The 21,313-nt window shown below is 39.8% G+C and overlaps 1 long non-coding RNA gene and 1 other non-coding gene across 2 annotated transcripts; both read right to left on the bottom strand.

The window, feature by feature from the left end:
- Positions 1 to 633: 633 nt before the first annotated feature.
- Positions 634 to 824, bottom strand: LOC123727930 (U2 spliceosomal RNA). The gene has a single exon (XR_006759892.1). It is a non-coding gene; the product is annotated as a U2 spliceosomal RNA (small nuclear RNA).
- A 6,307-nt stretch (positions 825 to 7,131) lies between these two features.
- On the bottom strand, positions 7,132 to 21,009 carry LOC123727747 (uncharacterized). Its single transcript, XR_006759623.1, has 3 exons — positions 20,679 to 21,009; positions 15,596 to 15,832; positions 7,132 to 9,753 (listed from the first exon to the last, which is right to left on the bottom strand). It is a non-coding gene; the product is annotated as an uncharacterized lncRNA (long non-coding RNA).
- Between the last annotated feature and the right edge of the window lie 304 nt (positions 21,010 to 21,313).

The raw sequence follows: 21,313 nt of genomic DNA, 5'->3' as shown, positions 1-21,313 counted from the left end.
TAAACAGACAGTTACTTTAACACAGGCAGATAGATGAGTTACACCTTTTAAACATTTGACGACATATATTTGAGTCTTGTGAAAATAGCAGGCGTTTGAAATAATGACTTCAGACAAATACATCAGATAACGTTACCAGTACATGACTTTAGCACATTTCATAGTTTATATTGTGTATCCAATCATATATATTTTTTAACTACTTTATTACTTAGCTATTTGTGTATATTTTTGATCATGTGTATTGTCACTGTTGAGGAGAGAGCATTTCACTGTAAAGTTTACACACTATATACATTTTAGTCATTTAGCAGACGCTCTTATCCAGAGCGACTTACAGTAGTGAATGCATACATTTCATTTTTTTCGTACTGGTCCCCCGTGGGAATCGAACCCACAACCCTGGCGTTGCAAACACCAGGCTATACCAACTGAGCCACATGGGACCACACGTGCACGTGACGAATACACTTTCGCATCAGCTATCATAGTCAATTTTACGGTAACAGACTTGACCAGCACTATCTAGCCATCACTGACACTAAGATGAACTTACTAGATGTGAAAATACAATATAGATCATGATCCTAACCAACTAAAACGAAGCAACTCCTGATTTATATTTACAACGACAGGGGGTGCACCGTTCCTGGAAGTACTGCAATACCAGGTCGATGCGTGGAGTGGACGGAGCAAGCCCCTATTCCATCTCCCTGTTCCAAAAATCAATTTAATATATGGTCCCCAGATAGGGGACGTATCAGATATTAAACTGATAAGAACAGATACTACACTTGATCTTAGCCAAAAGGCCGAGAAGCGATACCCGCAACGCTTTCGGGAGGAAGTAGCCATTCTCCGACACGTCAAATTCGACGCTGGTTACACCAAAATTATCTCTATGTTTTTTTTTCCATAAAAAAGGATAATGCTTTAATTAAATGTTGGCAGAGATTGGGAGTTGATCAACGTCAGGAATAACCACGTTTGACTGTTACAAAGTGACACAGTTGTAGGTTTGAAGTCACGTGGTCATCCCCCTCCAATCAGAAATGAGAGAAAGCGTTGTTAAATTAAAACCATATTAACTGCTAAATTGGAATAATAATATATTACGGGTGGGGGGGGAAACAATTTGGAGATAATATTGACATAAAATGTGATCTTGTATCAAATATCTCTGGTAGCGTTGCTGCCACAACGGAACAGAAACAATTGTCCACTTGGTGGCGCCAGAGTTCCACCAACCGTCGCTTTTTCATCAAACTGCATTTGAATGTTGAACCACTTGACTTCAATACACCATCAATGCAAATAATGTGAACAATAAAAATGGCCTATGTCTTTTTCTTCTGTAGAGCGTTGTATGATAAGGCCATTGTGAGGAAGCCTTCATAAAGTTGCCCTCCTAAATTACTTGAGGACAAACTTCAACGATGTCCATCCATGGCACTGGACTGCAGTGAGAGCTAGGCCAGAGCGGCTATGGTCCTGGCTGTCTAAATGTTTCCTCCTCATAATAAAGATGGCACTTTGAGGCTTACTTTTACAATTAGGCTTACTCAGTCACTACAAGAAATGTAATATCATGGTCGTAAAATGCCATTTTGGAAATTAAATGATAGTGCTTTTTGTATTGTTGACTTCATGGGGCCTACTGGAATGAATGGGCTGCTTATTCTGTAACATTACTTGATGCTGTATGTGACTGCTGTCTCCTGGTTATGTGTTTGACCAAAACTGTCTCTCCTTCAGCGCCATGGAATGCACAGGTATTACGGTCGCTGTCCTTTCAGCACCCCGAGCCTTTCACCATTGATGTGACACTGTCGTTGTCTCTATTGGTGATAGTGTGATAGTGGTGCTGGCTACCATCAGCTGTGTAAACAGTGATGTTATGCTGTGTGTCATGTTGAGTCCATGCCGGTTCTGTCTGTGTGTGCAGCCCGAAGCGCGGCCAGGCCTGTTTGATTCATTCATAATGTCATCAAAAAGCATTGCTCCTCCTTCACTAGAACGGCTCAACTACAGACTATATAATGTTGGACGCATGAAGTGATGCTATGTTTTCTGTTATTTTCAGGATTCTTTAGTTTGATACAACGTATTGGAAGATTTTTGGTCCCTCTGAAGGCCTAGGTCCTATAGTCACGGTTCACCACTGGATCTAAGTGAAGGCTTAAATTAAACCTGTCCAGAGGCAGGTTTAACTTCAGATTAATGGATGTTGGCCCCCAGGATGACCTTGGCAATGAGAGAAACTGGATTACCTGGACTATTTTAATGATCTGAGAACAATTGGTGTTTTAAAATGAGTTTTTGATCCTGTGTTTAATATTTCTTTATTTTTTAGTTTATAGTGTTTAGAATGGTATCATGTTAGGGGTTAAGACAATGGGATGATTCTGGAAGGTGTTCCGGAAAGACAATTCAGAAAGAGTCACACTTTGCCAATACTCCCTCTTTTAAAAGTAAAAAATATTCTTCACATATTTAGTCAGTTTATCTACTGTTTATTATTTCTCCAGTGGATGTAAATTATGGTGTTATACATTAGAGGAGTAATCAATCATTTGGAAAGGTGGAATTATTGAATATTATGTTGATAATACTAATAACAATTTACCACTATCAAAAGGAACAATGCATTTTTACCTGTAGATGTTATATTTTATTATGAATTCGTTTTTCTAGCCATTTACCAAAACGTATTACTGTGTTGATAATTTATTAGAAATAATGATCGTGCTTTTAATATATATATATATATATTTAATGTTATCTTATAAGGAGGGATTGAATTTGGACTTTTCAGTAGTCGTTACAAGTTAGAAACAGGAATGTATATTTAGGTTTGAACTAACAGGTTGCCTCCCACAATGTAGACAATGGCTGTTGCGATTGAACCACATGATTAAAGATGTTGTCTTTGTCTCAGCTCACACTTCCCTTGAAACCTCTGTGGTTCATTTCTTTACTATCAAATGAGGAGACAAACTTCACAAAAACAAGTCAGAGTTATACTTAAACTAAATCTTTAATAGTGAGAGCTTTGCAATAGCGATGGCTTGTCGACGAATCACCATTGAAAGCGGCGAGACAAAAGTACAAAGGTCTGTTATAGTCAAGATACACCCCTTTCAACCTACATGATGAACAACAGATATATAGAGTGGGTCACAAGGTTAAGATTTGTATGAAAGATACCTATAATACATAGCAGACTATCTGCTGTGTCAACAGTAGAAAATGATTGTAAATAATATTTGTAAATACCGATTGTGAATAATGATTGTAAATAATGACTGATTGTAAAGAAATAAAGAATCAGCACAACAATGTGACATCATCTATCAATATGGTGGGTGTCTGTTGTTCTCCAAACAACGATGAAGGCCTCCTCCATTTGAGTTGACCTCTGCTGCTAAAAAAGAATATATTACAACTTAAAGAATATTTCAGTGAATGGGTTTTTCATTTCTTCCAATCTGGTTTTAGACCTGAACATATGTTTCAGCGGCTACACTAGATGAGGTGCTATATTGTTTAGACCAGGGGTGTCAAATTTATTAAATTGAGGGCCTTGTGTCTGCAGGTTTTTTTTCCTTACAATTCTAACCGAGACAACCAGGTTTGGGAGTTCCTCACGAATTAGTGACCTCAATTGATCAATCAAGTACAGTCGTGGCCAAAAATTTTGAGAGTGACACAAATATTAATTTTCACAAAGTTTGCTGCTTTAGTGTCTTTAGATATTTTTGTCAGATGTTACTATGGAATACTGAAGTATAATTACAAGCATTTCATAAGTGTCAAAGGCTTTTACTGACAATTACATGAAGTTGATGCAAAGAGTCAATATTTGCACTTCTTTTTCAAGACCTCTGCAATCCGCCCTGGTATGCTGTCAATTAACTTCTGGGCCACATCCTGACTGATGGCAGCCCATTCTTGCATAATCAATGCTTGGAGTTTGTCAGAATTTGTGGGTTTTTGTTTGTCCACCCGCCTCTTCAGGATTGACCACAAGTTCTCAATGGGATTAAGGGGACTCTGGGGAGTTTCCTGGCCATGGACGCAAAATATCTATGTTTTGTTCCCAGAGCCACTTAGTTATCACTTTTGCCTTATGGCAAGGTGCTCCATCATGCTGGAAAAGGCATTGTTCGTCACCAAACTGTTCCTGGATGGTTGGGAGAAGTTGCTCTCGGAGGATGTGTTGGTACCATTCTTTATTCATGGCTGTGTTCTTAGGCAAAATTGTGAGTGAGCCCACTTCCTTGGATGAGAAGCAACCCCACACATGAATGGTCTCAGGATGCTTTACTGTTGGCATGACACAGGACTGATGGTAGTGCTCACCTTGTCTTCTCCGGACAAGCTTTTTTCCGGATGCCCCAAACAATCGGAAAGGGGATTCATCAGAGAAAATTACTTTACCCCATTCCTCAGCAATCCAATCCCTGAACCTTTTGCAGAATATCAGTCTGTCCCTGATGTTTTTCCTGGAGAGAAGTGGCTTCTTTGCTGCCCTTCTTGACACCAGGCCATCCTCCAAAAGTCTTCACCTCACTGTACGTGCAGATGCAGTCACACCTGCCTGCTGCCATTCCTGAGCAAGCTCTGTACTGGTGGCTCCCCGATCCCGCAGCTGAATCAACTTTAGGAGACGGTCCTGGCGCTTGCTGGACTTTCTTGGGCGCCCTGAAGCCTTCTTCACAACAATTGAACCGCTCTCCTTGAAGTTCTTGATGATCCGATAAATGGTTGATTTAGGTGCAATCTTACTGGCCTGTGAAGCCCTTTTTGTGCAAAGCAATGATGACGGCACGTGTTTCCTTGCAGGTAACCATGGTTGACAGAGGAAGAACAATGATTCCAAGCACCACCCTCCTTTTGAAGCTTCCAGACTGTTATTCAAACTCAATCAGCATGACAGTGTTCTCCTGCCTTGTCCTCGTCAACACACACCTGTGTTAATGAAAATCACTGACATGATGTCAGCTGGTCCTTTTGTGGCAGGGCTGAAATGCAGTGGAAATATTTTTGGGGACTCAGTTCATTTGCATGGCAAAGAGGGACTTTGCAATGAATTGCAATTCATCTGATCACTCTTCATAACATTCTGGAGTATATGCACATTGCCATCATACAAACTGAGGCAGCAGACTTTATGAAAATTAATATTTGTGTCATTGTCAACTTTTGGCCACGACTGTAAAATCGAGGAGCGAAAACCGGCAGCCACTTGGTCCTCCGTGGAATGAGTTTGACGCCTGTGGTTCAGACCATACAAATCATTGCGCTGCCTTATTGACCTGTCGAAGGCATTTGTTACGGTTGACCATTTCTTACTTTTTTAAAGGTTGTCTGAAATAAACCTAGATCAGGCATCTTGCAATTGGATCAAGTACTATCTAAAGGACATAATGTGTGCTTGCTTAGTGACGGTATCAAATCTAGATTCCTCAATATTACAAAAGGTGTTCCTGCAGGCAATGTTCTCTCTAAACTGCGCGCCTGCTCACTTCCTCCAGGACTGCAGTCAGAAGAAATGCCATGCCGCGCAGAGACCCAAGAGATTGAACTTCAATGAGTTCGCACTATATAGATCAACGTTTTTTCTGTGATCGAATCGATATTATCAGTCCCTTTTCAATGCACAAACCAAAACAAATATAACTTTTCAAGATTGAGTCTGTGATTTTGTTGTAGGCAGAGCCAGAGCCAGTCCGATTCTATTGGCTCGAGTAGCCCACGAGCGGTCTTTCAATCACCAGCGAGTGAATGCGCATGTTAAATATGTAGTGTAGCCTACACTGTATAGGACTATGAATTGGGCAGCTATAGGCTATTTGTTAATAGGCCAATTATGTTCTGGCCCGCAGACTAGCTACAAGCCCAGCTACAAATTGACTGGAGGCCAAACCTAGTTACCAACCCACAATGTATAATGCAAATTATAAACTGGGTGGTTCGAGCAGTGAATGCTGATTAGCTGGGTATGACAAAACATGTACTTTTACTGCTCTAATTACCTTGGTAACCTGTTTATAATAGCAATAAGGCACCTCCGGGGTTTGTGATGTATTGCCAATATACCACGACTAAGGGCTGTGTCCTAGCACTCCGCTTTGCTTCGTGCATAATAACAGCTCTTAGCCGTGGTATATTGGCCATATATCACACCTCCTCGGGCCTTATTGCTTAATTCAATCTCCCCATTCACTATCATTCAGATAATTCAAACGTGTGGATATAGTGCTACATTTGAAGGACTCATTGGCTCTGTTTATTGAAATGTTGTTGCCCACCAGTGCACTCAGAAGAGGAAACAAACGGCAAAGACGTGTTTCACTGTAGAAGCACTGGTCCTTTTACATTTGAATCCCAGGTTGCAAAGCAGAGTGCCTGGACACAGCCCTTAATCGTGGTATATTGGCAATATATCATATTACAATATTTAAGGGCATATCAGATGGTCTACTCTGACCATAACAGTCCCACCAAGCATAGGGTTGGTTGGTTTAAGATTGAAATGGGTAAATAATGTACCAGTGAAAACCCTATGAAATAGCTCCCCAATACCATCTGTTGTATATATTTAATGTATTACATGAATGGTGAACACAGCCCGTACGAAAAAACATTTAAATCTTGTTTTACTGTGATTTTTCTCCACCCTGCTGCATGTATTCTATTCCCAGTGCAGCTTTAGATCTGGGCTATTATGACACATCTGTCAGTTTCTTCTATATTCCTAGGCCTAGTACAATGAAAAACATATAGTTTTTTGGTCACTACCATTCCACGTAAGGGCTGTTCTTCACATCGGAGTGCTGCTGCAGGCTCTTTGTCTCTCTTGACCATGTCGGGTGGGCCGGGCACAAAGGTCAAGGCGGCTCTCCACTTCCCTCCAGTAGTTATTTAACAAGCCTGATAACACATCACTCCTGACAGACACAGGCAGAAACTCTTGTATAAATGTAGCAGCCTGTACACCTAATCATTAGTGATCTGACATGTGTTATTGCATGGAAACTGTAGGCTACTAACAACAGCAGCTACATAGTCTAGCTTACTATGGCCCTGTACCTCTGGCCAGGGTAAACAAAGCAGCAATGTTGTGTATTGTATATACAGTATTTCACTTCAGTTTATTTAATTATACACGAGAAGAAGAGGTTGCTCAGCATAAATTCATGTACAAACATTTTTCATTACATTCTTGTCATTTAGCAGATGCTCTTATCCAGAGCAATTTACAGGACAAATAAGAGTTAATTGGCTTGCTCAAGGGCACAGTGGCAGATTTTTCAACTAGTCGGCTTGGGATTCAAACCAGCAACCTTTCAGTTACTGGCCCAACACTCTTAACCACTAGGCTACCTGCCGCCAGATCAATTACCTTCAATACAGTTATTCAAATACATTCATCAATGACTAAAATAATGAATCCAGTATTAAAATACAATTTAATAAACACAAGTAGTCGATTCATAGCCTGTTTATCATTAAACAAAATAGTTTAGTAATATAAAATAATCCACCCAAACTAACACTAAAAACTGATCATTACACCATCTTTATCTGATATACACTGAGTGTATAAAACATTAGAAACAACTTCCTAATATTGAGTTGCACCCCATTTGTCCTCAGAACAGCCTCAATTCGTCAGGCATAGACTGTCCAAGGTGTTGAGAACATTCCACAGAGATGCTGGTCCATGTTGACTCCAATGCTTCCTACAATTGTGTCAAATTGGCTGGGAGTGGATCTACTCTGAATAGCTTGTTCCATCTCCTCCCACAGATGCACAATTGGATTGAGATCTGGTGACTCGGCAGGCCACTGCAGTAAGCTGAATTCACTGTCATGTTCTTGGAACCATTCCTGGACAAGCCTTGTGCCATGGGGCATAATCCTGCTGAAAATAATCTATTTGTAGATGGATACACTGCTGCCGTGAAGGGATGCACCTGATTGGCAATGATGTTTAGACATCCTGTGGCATTCAAACATTGTTCATCTTTTATCAAGGGGCCCAATGTGGGCCCTGAAAACACACCCCACGCCATCACACCACCAGCTTGCAATGCTGACACACGACATGGATACATACAGTGGTGTAAAGTACTGAAGTAAAAATGATTTAAACTACTTCAGTAGTTTTTGGGGGGTATCTGTACTTTACTATTTATATTTTTGACAACTTTTACTTTTATTTCACAACATTTCTAAAGAAAATGTACTTTTTACTCCATACATTTTCCCTGACACCCATAAGTACTTGTCACATTTTTTTAGGATTAGCAGGACAGAAAATGATCCAATTCACGCACTTATGAAGATAACATCCCTGGTCATCCTTACTGCCTCTAATCTGGTGGACTCACTAAACACAAATGTTTAATTTGTAAATGATGTCTGAGTGTTGGAGTGTGCCCCTGGCTATCTGTAATATAAAAAATATAAAAAGTTTTGCAGTCTGGTTTGCTTAATTTAAGGAATTAGAAATGATTCCTACTTTTACTTTTGATTAAGTATATTTTAGCAATTACTTTTACTTTTGATACATAAGTATATTTACAACCAAAAGCTTTTAGACTTTTGCTGAAGTAGTATTTTACTGGGTATTTTACTGAGTCATTTTCTATTAAGGTATCATTACTTTCACTCAAGTATGACAGTTAGTTACTTTTTCCACCACTGGATGCATGTACTCGTGGTTTCCTCCATACCCTAGTCCTCCCATCAGCGTGAAACAGCAGGAACCAGGATTCATCAGACCAGGCAATAGTTTTCAAATGTTCCAGTGTCCAGTGTTTTCATTCCTTAGCCCACCTGGGTTCACCTGGTCAGTCTGTCATGGAAAGAGCAGGTGTCTTTAATGTTTTTTTTTTACAATAGTGTTCTATGCTTCATTTGATCCAATTCAATGTTGCCAATTATTTAATGACATGAGAATTAAGTGGAGTGACTAATCTTAGCTGGTCTGAGAGAACTGATGAGGCTTCTCTCCTTTATGTATACATTGGTGTCTTTTTAAATGGCCCAATCTGTAGAATCTCTTCTCACAATCAGTACAATGATAAGGCTTCTCTCAAGTGTCTATCCGTTAGTGTGTCTTTACATTGCCCAATCGGTAGAAACTCTTGCCATATTAAGAGCAGGAGTAAGGCTTCTCTCCTGTGTGTATACGTTCATGTGTTTTTAAGTTCCCCAGTTGAGAGAACCTCTTTCCACAGTCAGAGCAGGAGTAAGGCTTCTCTCCTGTGTGTGTTCTCTGATGAACTTTTTGCTCAGTTGATGTTTTGAAGCATTTTTCACAGTCAAAGCAGGAGTAAGGCTTCTCTCCTGTATGTATACGTTCATGTGTTTTTAAGTCGCCCAGTTGAGAGAAACTCTTTCCACAGTCAGAGCAGGAGTAAGGCTTCTCTTCTGTGTGTATACGTTCATGTCTTTTTAAGGTGCCCAGTTGAGAGAAACTCGCCCCACAGTCAGAGCAGGAGTAGGGCTTCTTTCCTCTGTGCACTCTCTGATGAACTGTCAGAGCCTTTGACGTTGTGAAATTCTTCCCACAGTCAGTACAGGAATACAGATTCTCTCCTGTGTGTATTTTTATATGTAATTTTAGCTTTGATAGAATTGAAAAATCCTCCTCACAATGTGGGCAGTGGTGAGACCTCTTAGCTCCATGATCTTCCTGCTGTTGCTCTCTGGATGTAGAGAATGTCTCAACATGGTCTCCTGTGTGAACAGCATCAGAAGAACCAGTCAGTTGTGTGATATACACTACAGGTCAAAAGTTTTAGAACACCTACTCATTCAAGGGTTTTTCTTTATTTTTACTATTTTCTACATTGTATAATAGTGAAGACATCACAACTATGAAATAACACACATGGAATCATGTAGTAACCAAAAGTGTTAACCTGTTAGGGCTAGGGGGCAGTATTTACACGGCCGGATAAAAAACGTACCCGATTTAATCTGGTTATTACTACTGCCCAGAAACTAGAATATGCATATAATTATTGGCTTTGGATAGAAAACACCCTAAAGTTTCTAAAACTGTTTGAATGGTGTCTGTGAATATAACAGAACACATATGGCAGGCAAAAACCTGAGAAGATTCCAAACAGGAAGTACCCTCTCTGACCATTCCTTGGGCTTCTTGGCTCTGTTTAAAGAAAATGTAGAATCTTTGCTGTAACGTGACACTTCCTACGGCTCCCATAGGCTCTCAGAACCCGGGAAAAAGCTGAATGATGTAATTCCAGCCGCTGGCTGAAACACTTTAGCGCCTTGGTTAACCTCTCTGGGCTAGGCGGGACGAATTCGTCCCACCTACGCAACAGCCAGTGTAATCCCGTGGCGCGATTTTCAAATACCTTAGAAATGCTATTACTTCAATTTCTCAAACATATGACTATTTTACACCATTTTAAAGACAAGACTCTCGTTAATCTAACCACACTGTCCGATTTCAAAAAGGCTTTACAACGAAAGCAAAACATTAGATTATGTCAGCAGAGTACCCAGCCAGAAATAATCAGACACCCATTTTTCAAGCTAGCATATAATGTCACAAAAACCCAGAAGACAGCTAAATGCAGCACTAACCTTTGATGACCTTCATCAGATGACAATCCTAGGACATTATGTTATACAATACATGCATGTTTTGTTCAATCAAGTTCATATTTATATCAAAAACCAGCTTTTTACATTAGCATGTGACGTTCAGAACTAGCATACCCCCCGCAAACTTCCGGGGGATATTTACTAAATTACTCACGATAAACGTTCACAAAAAACATTACAATTATTTTAAGAATTATAGATACAGGACGGCTGCTACAAACCGGGAGAAGCACTAAACTCTCTTTCTGATGTCCTGCACAAGTTAAATGACTCTGAATTCGTTATTTTAGGAGATTTGAACTGGGACATGCTTAAATCTGTATCAGACTCTTTTAACCTCCCTGGGCAAGGTGGGACGTTTGCGTCCCACCTAGTCAACAGCCAGTGGAATCGTGTGGCGCGAAATAAAAATACCTCATAAATGCTATAACTTCAATTTCTCAAACATATGACTATTTTACACCATTTTAAAGACAAGACTCTCGTTAATCTAACCTCACTGTCCAATTTCAAAAAGGCTTTACAGCGAAAGAAAAACATTAGATTATGTTAGGAGAGTACCCTGCCAAAAATAATCACACAGCCATTTTCAAAGCATGCATATATGTCACAAAAACCAAAACCACAGCTAAATGCAGCACTAACCTTTGAACTTCATCAGATGACAACCCTAGGACATTATGTTATACAATACATGCATGTTTTGTTCAATCAAGTTCATATTTATATCAAAAACCAGCTTTTTACATTAGCATGTGACGTTCAGAACTAGCATACCCCCCCGCAAACTTCCGGTGAATTTACTAAATTACTCACGATAAACGTTCACAAAAAACATAACAATTATTTTAAGAATTATAGATACAGAACTCCTCTATGCACTCGCTATGTCCGATTTTAAAATGCTTTTCGGTGAAAGCACATTTTGCAATATTCTAAGTAGATAGCCCGGCATCACAGGGCTAGCTATTTAGACACCCACCAAGTTTGGCACTCACCAAAGTCAGATTTACTATAAGAAAAATGTTATTACCTTTGCTGTTCTTCGTCAGAATGCACTCCCAGGACTTCTACTTCAATAACAAATGTTGGTTTGGTTCAAAATAATCCATAGTTATGTTCAAATATCCTCTGTTTTGTTCGCATTTCGTGACAAAAAAATTCTAAATATTCCATTACCGTACTTCGAAGCATGTCAACCGCTGTTTAAAATCAATTTTTAATGCCATTTTTCTCGTAAAAAAAGCGATAATATTCAGACCGGGAAAGCGTGTTTACGTTCAAAGAGAGAGAAAATAAAAACATGGGATCCCCTCGTGCACGAGCCTCAGTCTGATGGTCCTCTGATAGACCACTTAAAACTCTGATCTCAAGGATCACATAAAAACAGACAGACTGATTGGCTACCATCTTGGTTTTGTAAATGTAATTAATAAAGTTAATAATAAAACCAAATCTTCCATCCTTTTCCTCAACAAGCATCTATTTGTACAGCATCTAGTTGTGAATACAGAACAAGGTTTCACATATCTTGGTATTAAAATCACACCAGAAATTAGCTCCTTGAGCTCAACAAATGATGAACCAATGGTAACGAGTAACAAGTAACATAATCCATCAACAGATGAACATTACTGCTTGTATCCGTTACTGGTAGAATAAATATCATTAAGATTAATATTCTGCCCAAATGTCTTTATCTATTTCAATCAATTCCTCTGGCTTCTCCAACGTCATTTATTTTTCCCAAAGATCTGAAAGATACCTGGAGCAACAGCAAACCAAGGCTTAGACTTTCTCTTCTTTATTTGGCCTGTGACAGAGGGGGGTTGCAACATCCAAACCTACAGTGGTATGTATTACTTGGCTGCACAATTTAGGGCTGCAATGTTTTGGTTCTCCAAGAAACCATACCTACCCTGGCTGCAGACTGAAATGCTATCCACTAAAGGCTTAACTTTGGATGGTTAGAGCGTTGGGCCAGTAACCAAAAGATTGCTAGATCGAATCCCCGAGCTGACAAGGTAAAAATTGTCGTTCTGCCCCTGAACAAGGCAGTTAACTGTTCCTAGGCCATCATTGAAAATAAAAATTTGTTCTGACTTGCCTAGTTAAATAAAGGTTAAATAAAATTTAAAAAAACTCTTCCCCTTTAACTAAAGAAGAATACTACTAATCCCTTTGTTAAAAACACCAACTATATGCCACAAAGTACAGCAATATCTGGGCAAATCCCCTGTATTATCCAGTTTTACAACAATTTGGTGTAATGACAATTTCACACCTGGTAAAATTGACTAGGGGTTTAATAATGGTAAAGAAAAGGTATTGCTAAAGTAATGGACTGGTTTAAAGAATGGACAACGACAGGTATTGTTAAAGTAATTGACTTATACAATATAAAAAAGGGTCTCATGTTGTTTGAGGAACTAAAGGGAAGATTTAACTTACCACAAAGCATTTTTTCAAATACTTACAATTGAGAAGCTTTTCCAGTTTAAAACAATCAGCCCTACAACCTCCATTGACCACTTTAGAAACGCTCTCTGTTAATGTGTGTTACAGGAGAGGTCACATGACGTCATTATATGGGAAAATGGTAGCTACTCATAAAGACAACTCTGATAGTAAGAGACTTCAGTGGATACAAGATATGCAGGAAGATATTTCAGGACTGGGGTATGATATGCTGTAGAGCACAGATACAGACAATAAACACCCTCCTGAGATTGTTGCAATACAATTGGATAATGAGAACATATATCACCCTTGTTAAGCTCCACAAATTTGACCCTAATAGCCCAGACCTGTGTGTTAAATGTAACACGCATTTAGGCACCTTGTATCATTGCCTGGAGGAATGTGCTGAGAGCTCAGTACTGCGCTATATCTCTGAGATGACCTCTACCCCAATACCACTAATCCCTAAACTATTGATAAGGGAATTTATATGTTTAAAGGCAATGATTAAATAATTCCACCTTGAAACCTAACTATTAGTGATTATTAGTTTATGTAGCATGTATAATGAATAATTAAAGTACTAAACGTAAGTCCAATAAGGTTCAGTAGAGACCTGTGAGGGAGAGAAATGTGTGTGTGTGTGTGTCTAAGAAAATACCGAGAACAATTCAACTGTGTTTGACCCGACCTGGCTAGAACTCTGAGAAACTTATGATAGGACAGGGAGTCATTTTCAAGGTTCCTCTAATCTCGGGGGAATGGAACTGACAGCACTGGGTAGTGATTAACCATGGTGAGAACTCCGGGGAGGGATACAACTCACCTACTGTTCGTGTGTATGTATGTGCGTAAGTAGGGAATTAACTATAAAATGGATGTCTTTGTATTATGGACTTCAGAACGTTCTCTGAATAAACTGTACGAACCTTTTGCAGAAGCTGAGTCTTTGACTAATTATTATTAACCCAGTGTCTTACAAACCTTGGGGATTAGTCAAAGCTTATTGATTGTTAGTTATCATCACTGGGATTGCAAATTCTCGTGACAACTATGCCTCCTAAATCTTTACCTAGAGAATCTCTCATTACATAGGAGAGAAAAGAAAATGGTTGACCTCAGTCTATTACAAGCTAGATGTTCAATTGCTCTCCACAGGAAGTATGTCAGTTCCCCCTCACTTGGTCATTGGTTAAAATAATTAACATCAAGCCTGGCTCTTGAAAAATGTACTTATATAGTGAAAAAGAAAGCCCCAGAGTTTCATAATATTTGGGATCTGTTTTGTGAGCTTTACAAACCAGTGATATTCTAGAAGCATTGGAACTGTAAATCTGTATAGTCTACATTTTTTGTGAATTTTGGCTATAGTCGAAGTGTAATCTGCATTATCGGCGACTGCACATTATACTTTTTATTTATTTTTATTATTGGAAATGTTTTGGTCCCCTTCCCCAGATCTGTGCCTCAACATAATCCTTTCATGGAGCTCTACGGACAATTCCTTCGACCACATGGCTTGGTTTTTGCTCTGACATGCACAGTCAAATGTGGGACCTTATATAGACTGGTGTGTGCCTTTCTAAATCATGTCCAATAAATGTAATTCACCACAGGTGGAGTCTCAATCAAGTTGTAGAAACATCTCAATGATGATCAATGGAAACAGGATGCACCTGAGCTCAATGTTGAGTCTCATAGCAAAGGGCCTGAATACTTATGTAAATAAGGTATTTATGTTTTACATTTTTAATAAATGTGCAAACATTTCTAAAAACCTGTGTTTGCTTTGTCATTATGGGGTAGTCTGTGCAGATTGATGAGGAACTTGTTTTATTTAATCAATTTTAGAATAAGGCTGTAACGTAACAAAATGTGGAAAAAGTCAAGGGGTCTGAATACTTTCCGAATGCACTGTATGTATTCACATAAGTAGGCTGTGCAATACAAAGGGGGAATAAAACTACTCTAAAAGTGGGTAAGAGTTGAAAGCTAAAAAGGGGGGCAAAAGTCATGAAAATTATGAGCCATATCATCCTCCACTCACTATCACAAGGGTTAGTAACTACACAGACTCATTTCATATCATCCTCCACTCACTATCACAAGGGTTAGTAACTACAGACTCATTTCATATCATCCTCCTCTCACTATCACAAGGGTTAGTAACTACACAGACTCATTTCATATCATCCTCCTCTCACTATCACAAGGGTTAGTAACTACACAGACTCATTTCATAGAACCCTAAAACACTGTCAGTTTGTCTACATTTCTGTAGCCTACTCTCTGAGCACTCCAGATAGCTCAGTGAATAAACAAATGCTGGCAATACTGGTGTCAACCCATGCAAGTCTCAGTAGCATGAAATAACATCTACCTTCTCATTGAAACAGTTCATCATGAAACAGTTCTACTGCAACTTTTCATACACAGTGGGACGTTGGAATGAACACAAACTTAATTAGAAAAAACCTGTGCTTACTAAGAGAAACCGATTTCTCCTCCTCTTCATCTTTAATGATGACATTCAGCTCCAGTGTTTGACTGCAGTCTTCCAGCTTCACTGATGACATCTCTGGATCCTGCAGTGCAAACTGGGCTCCACTGTCACAATCAGGACCCAGTGACTGTAGGTTTGGACTCAGTGTGGAAGGAGAGAGGCAGGCTGGGTTTGTCCTCACTGTTGATGTTACCGGCCTCAGACTTAATCTGAGTTGGCCTGTAGTAATAAAGAGAAACAAACCCAAGTTATTGTCTTGACAGTTGTCACTTTCTTTATTCTCTAAAAATATTTTTTTAAGTCAATTATATAATTACAATAGATCAGGTAGCTAAGCATTGACAAACAACAAAACATTCACATTAAACAAAGTACATATTTAAATTACACAACACAAGTGCACGTAACCATAACATGCCATTTATAAAAAATAAAATGTCTCCTTTAAGCAGTACTTCAAAGTATTTTTACTTAGTTACTTTACACCACTGCCAATTGTATTTCCCATTTACACCATAGTAACAATTATAGATAAAAATGTAAACAACTGAATGTGTCTTAATATTAGTACACATGTAGAAACTGATAATGATTACAGTTAGCTTCAAAATAGTAGTGCGACCGTGAAATTGTCTCTCTCTCGTGTACCTGTACTGCTACCCCATTCAGAGATGCTAACTGCTTTAGTACACCTGCACTGCTACCCCGCTCATAGATGCTGCTTTAGTACACCTGCACTGCTACCCCGCTCATAGATGCTAACTGCTTTAGTACACCTGCACTGCTACCCCATTCATAGATGCTAACTGCTTTAGTACACCTGCACTTCTACCACGCTCATAGATGCTAACTGCTTTAGTACACCTGCACTGCTACCCCACTCATAGATGCTAACTGCTTTAGTACTTATCGACGATAGTATCTTCTGACCAGGGAGTTTTCCTAAGATCCATGACTCTAGTCTTTTTCCACATTTTGTTACATTACAGCCTTATTCTAAAATGAATTAAATCGTTTTTTCCCCCTTATCAATCTACACACAATAACCCATAATCACAAAGCAAAAAGAGGTTGAGAAACGTTCGGCAGATTTATTCCAAAGAAAAAAATATACACTGCTCAAAAAAATAAAGGGAACACTTAAACAACACAATGTAACTCCAAGTCAATCACACTTCTGTGAAATCAAACTGTCCACTTAGGAAGCAACACTGATTTACAATAAATTTCACATGCTGTTGTGCAAATGGAATAGACAACAGGTGGAAATTATAGGCAATTAGCAAGACACCCCCAATAAAGGAGTGGTTCTGCAGGTGGGGACCACAGACCACTTCTCAGTTCCTATGCTTCCTGGCTGATGTTTTGGTCACTTTTGAATGCTGGTGGTGCTTTCACTCTAGTGGTAGCATGAGACGGAGTCTACAACCCACACAAGTGGCTCAGGTAGTGCAGCTCATCCAGGATGGCACATCAATGCGAGCTGTGGCAAGAAGGTTTGCTGTGTCTGTCAGCGTAGTGTCCAGAGCATGGAGGCGCTACCAGGAGACAGGCCAGTACATCAGGAGACGTGGAGGAGGCCGTAGGAGGGCAACAACCCAGCAGCAGGACCGCTACCTCCGCCTTTGTGCAAGGAGGAGCAGGAGAAGCACTGCCAGAGCCCTGCAAAATGACCTCCAGCAGGCCACAAATGCACATGTGTCTGCTCAAACGGTCAGAAACAGACTCCATGAGGGTGGTATGAGGGCCCGACGTCCACAGGTGGGTGTTGTGCTTACAGCCCAACACCGTGCAGGACGTTTGGCATTTGCCAGAGAACACCAAGATTGGCAAATTCGCCACTGGCGCCCTGTGCTCTTCACAGATGAAAGCAGGTTCACACTGAGCAAGTGACAGACGTGACAGAGTCTGGAGACGCCGTGGAGAACGTTCTGCTGCCTGCAACATCCTCCAGCATGACCGGTTTGGCGGTGGGTCAGTCATGTTGTGGGGTGGCATTTCTTTGGGGGGCCGCACAGCCCTCCATGTGCTCGCCAGAGGTAGCCTGACAGGCATTAGGTACCGAGATGAGATCCTCAGACCCCTTGTGAGACCATATGCTGGTGCGGTTGGCCCTGGGTTCCTCCTAATGCAAGACAATGCTAGACCTCATGTGGCTGGAGTGTGTCAGCAGTTCCTGCAAGAGGAAGGCATTGATGCTATGGACTGGCCCGCCCGTTCCCCAGACCTGAATCCAATTGAGCACATCTGGGACATCATGTCTCGCTCCATCCACCAACGCCACGTTGCACCACAGACTGTCCAGGAGTTGGCGGATGCTTTAGTCCAGGTCTGGGAGGAGATCCCTCAGGAGACCATCTGCCACCTCATCAGGAGCATGCCCAGGCGTTGTAGGGAGGTCATACAGGCACGTGGAGGCCACACACACTACTGAGCCTCATTTTGACTTGTTTTAAGGACATTACATCAAAGTTGGAACAGCCTGTAGTGTGGTTTTCCACTTTAATTTTGAGTGTGACTCCAAATCCAGACCTCCATGGGTTGATAAATTGGATTTCCATTGATTATTTTTGTGTGATTTTGTTGTCAGCACATTGAACTATGTAAAGAAAAAAGTATTTAATAAGATGATTTCTTTCATTCAGATCTAGGATGGGTTGTTTAAGTGTTCCCTTTATTTTTTTGAGCAGTATATATAATCACACACCCCTCTTGTTGGCGGAGAGAACATTTTGCAGTTTTAAAGCTAATTTCCAGCTAAAGTTTTGTACACAAAATCCCTAATTTGTTTAGGAAAAACATTCCCTATCCCTCAACCCTTACTCTCTTTATGTGACACATGTATGCATGGCTAGAGAACCTTATGTAATTATTACTCCAGAATGCCTGTTATTCCAGAGGATGAGTCGGACGGGATTATTTTTTCCCCCAAACTGCCCCCTGTAATTCTTTATTTTTCCCCAATAAATTGGCAGTTATGATGCAAGCCTGGAGGATTTTATTCTAGGAGTGAAGATACAGTATTTCAACATTTCCAGGTGATAGGGCCACACTGATAACTCCAGCTTGGTTTCTCAACCATCTATCCTATAGTGTCACCATAATATTTGAATTGAGGAAGTGAGATCATAATCATTAGCATATTTTAGCAATCCGCAGTACGTCCTAAATGCCCCTCAGCCTTCAGATGTGAGCTAAACAGTTCAATTGCACTCCAGAAGCATTTTAAGCCCATGGATAAGAAAGTTAACTTATCATTTACAAACCTTTAGGTCAGTTGTATGCTGCTGCTTTGCCATCTATTAACAGCAAGGGTTGCATTAAATTGTCTCAATATTTTTTACTGATGCATTTGGTAATATTCAATTCATAAACACAAAACATATAAACAAAAGCATTCACTGAAAGTTGATAGGCTGCATGTAGCCCATCCATAATGCACAGCACTTAACTGATTTGATAAATTGAACTATTGTTTTCTTGCTCAAACCGAGAGCAACACCTGTTGCCAAACAGAACTGACAGAAAAAATATTGAATTGTTGCATCTCATTGTGATGTTGTCCTCTGGTGGATAGTTAGATAATATTGTCCCTTTTCTAAATTAGCCATGGATGGAGATAGGGATTTGGACTTGCGGCTTTACTTAATTCTCCTTACTGGCCAATGATTATAACAGTGATTCTGGTCCAACCATACATTGCGCCCCTGGCCTGAGAGGATGGAAGTTCAACATGTAGCTAGATGTAGTATGCTAATGTTACCTAGCTGGCCTAGCGCATTGTTTCCCATGAAAGTAAGTTAGACTAGCGAGCAATAATTTTTGCCAGGTAGCCTAGGACAACAGAAACTAAAAGTGTTTACTGTATGACAGAGTCATAGACCGTTTAGGCAACATGAACGAGGAGGATGGCATTGGTGTTTCTCTACAAGTAGGGGGAGACATGTTTTTCCACTTGCATGCATGCACACACAGAAATCAGTACCTTGGACAGCCATATCATATTTAGCTTATGTTGATTGGACTAAATAGTTTTTGGTATCTTTTTGTGGTCACTGTATTAGACTAAGCATAGGTGATTAGATTATGTTGAAGGTGAAATGGTGCTGGAATAGTGGAGGCAGCTCCTGTTTTCTTTGCGACTTGCAGTAACACTGAAAATGTCGGAAACATTACCTTGCTTGAACATGCTGTAGGTAATGTAACTGTTTGTTACACACAATATGTTTTGTAGACTTCCCCGGACAGATGTTGCTCTCCGGTTTTGTAATGAAAACAAATATGTGGTTGAATTTATTCTGCCACTGTGTCTTCTTATTGTTTTACATTTTAGTCATTTAGCAGACGCTCTTATCCAGAGCGACTTACAGTAGTGAATGCATACATTTCATACATTTTTTCCGTACTGGTCCCCCGTATTGTCTCGGGCCTGAGGCCTATATATCACGGTGGCAAGGCATATGAACTAACAGATTAACGCGCAAACACATAGGTTGTTATATGTTTTTGTATTTATTATTTTGGCTTGGCTTCTGCAGTGACTTCCCATGCACCGATACTGGTAAAATGTATTTCTATTCTGATTTCAGATTATCAATCCTTACAAAATAGTTTTTCTATATCACCATTAGAAAGCTGTGTAAATGGTAGTTGTTTTGGAGAAAAGCATTGATTATCATATAAGATACACATTTGCACGTGTTTTTTCTTGACTATTACAATTTGATTGATGTGGTTATATTGTACGTCATATCATTAAACGCAGACAGAGTGCGCACCGCCATTATACCAACACGTGAGACTTTTTTTATTTTTACACAAAGCCGATAACATCTCAAATACATTGACTCTTTATTAAATTACATTTGAATGATACACGTTCAAAAAGAAATATCTAGCTACGTGACTTGCAAAATCGTTTATCACGTTTTTCACTCACTCGGTGTGACACATAAATAACACACACAACCTTTACCAAACGTGATAATACCTTGACGGATGTGTTACCTAGCATGTTATGACGTGTTCTTTCGACAACAGAAAGTGTAAACGTGCTATTACATACCTGTAGTAATAAATACAACGCTTACCGTCTTCACAGCACAGTTTATTTATTTATTTTTATTTTTATTTTATTTTTTCTTCTTCTTCACAGCACAGTTCTAGCGCTTTCTTTAGCTGAAGAATGGAGCGCGCTTCCCCGGAACAACTTCATTCTCTTCTTTGGAGTTTAACGGCGGTTGGAATCAAATATGTAGCATTACCGCCCCCAACTGGACTATAATATAAACCCATTACACTTTATGATACAAAATGAGAAAACGGGCAATGCAAAAACTCTACAATCATTAAAAACCCACTACCCCATTCCACTACTTTGACGCTATCTGCTCCTGCACCATGCCAACGGCCTGGGAGGACGGGACACCACCACTCAACACACCCTGTAACTCTTCTGAAGTTAAATACCCAGATACTTCTCTGCAGCTGCCTCAATTATTTTCTGTGACTTAGTTCCATCGCTGAGGTAAAGATGATTACCATTACTAAGAAGCCAACCTTAATGAAGCATACAGTATATCACTCAAATCAAATCAAATTGCACTCACATTCGCCGAATACAACAGGTTACCGTGAAAGGCATACTTAACAACCAACAATGCAGTTCAAGAAATAGAGTTAAGAAAATATTTGTGAAAT

The sequence above is a fragment of the Salmo salar genome, chromosome ssa16, assembly GCF_905237065.1.
Source record: "Salmo salar chromosome ssa16, Ssal_v3.1, whole genome shotgun sequence".
Classification (NCBI taxonomy): domain Eukaryota; kingdom Metazoa; phylum Chordata; class Actinopteri; order Salmoniformes; family Salmonidae; genus Salmo; species Salmo salar.
Note: the sequence above shows the minus strand (reverse complement) of the source record. Positions and strands in the feature narration are given on the sequence as shown.